We start from the raw sequence: 608 nt of genomic DNA on the forward strand, positions 1-608 counted from the left end.
AAGTTGGAGTCTCACTCTGTCATCCAGACTGGAGTGCAGTGGCTGCTGCCGGCCACCGCACCCTCAAACTGCTGGGCTCCGGCAATCCTTCCGCTTCAGCCTTCCAAGTAGCTGGAACTACAGGCGCGTGCTACCACGCCTGGCTAATTTTTGATGTATTGTAGAGATGAAGTCTCACCAAGTTGCCCATATGGGTCTCAAACCCACGGGCTCAGGCAATCCACTCACCTCAACCTCCCAAAGGCGCGGGATGACAGGCTGAGCCACCGAGCCCACCTAATGCAGATTTTTAAAAAGCCACAACTGCTCTATATGTTTTCAAGGCCGCATATATATCTGAATGGGTGACTTGAGTACAGATTGGAAGGACAATGCCTTGAACACACTAGAGATGTGCTTCTCAGAGTTCTGGACTTGGCACAGGAGACCACTAAGGCTAAGAGTTTGGTTTCCTTTGTAGCGTTGCCACCCTTACAATTACATCCTGGGTCTGATTTTCGCCATGCACTTCCCTGCGGCTAGAGGAAGCCTTCTTTGAAGATTTTGCAGTAGTTAACCAAAGGAGAAACCCCATGTTTTTTTTTTTTTTTTTTGAGTTGGAGTCTCAC

Source organism: Carlito syrichta, unplaced genomic scaffold (genome assembly GCF_000164805.1).
Source record: "Carlito syrichta isolate Samal-C Ts95f unplaced genomic scaffold, Tarsius_syrichta-2.0.1 Scaffold311864, whole genome shotgun sequence".
Classification (NCBI taxonomy): domain Eukaryota; kingdom Metazoa; phylum Chordata; class Mammalia; order Primates; family Tarsiidae; genus Carlito; species Carlito syrichta.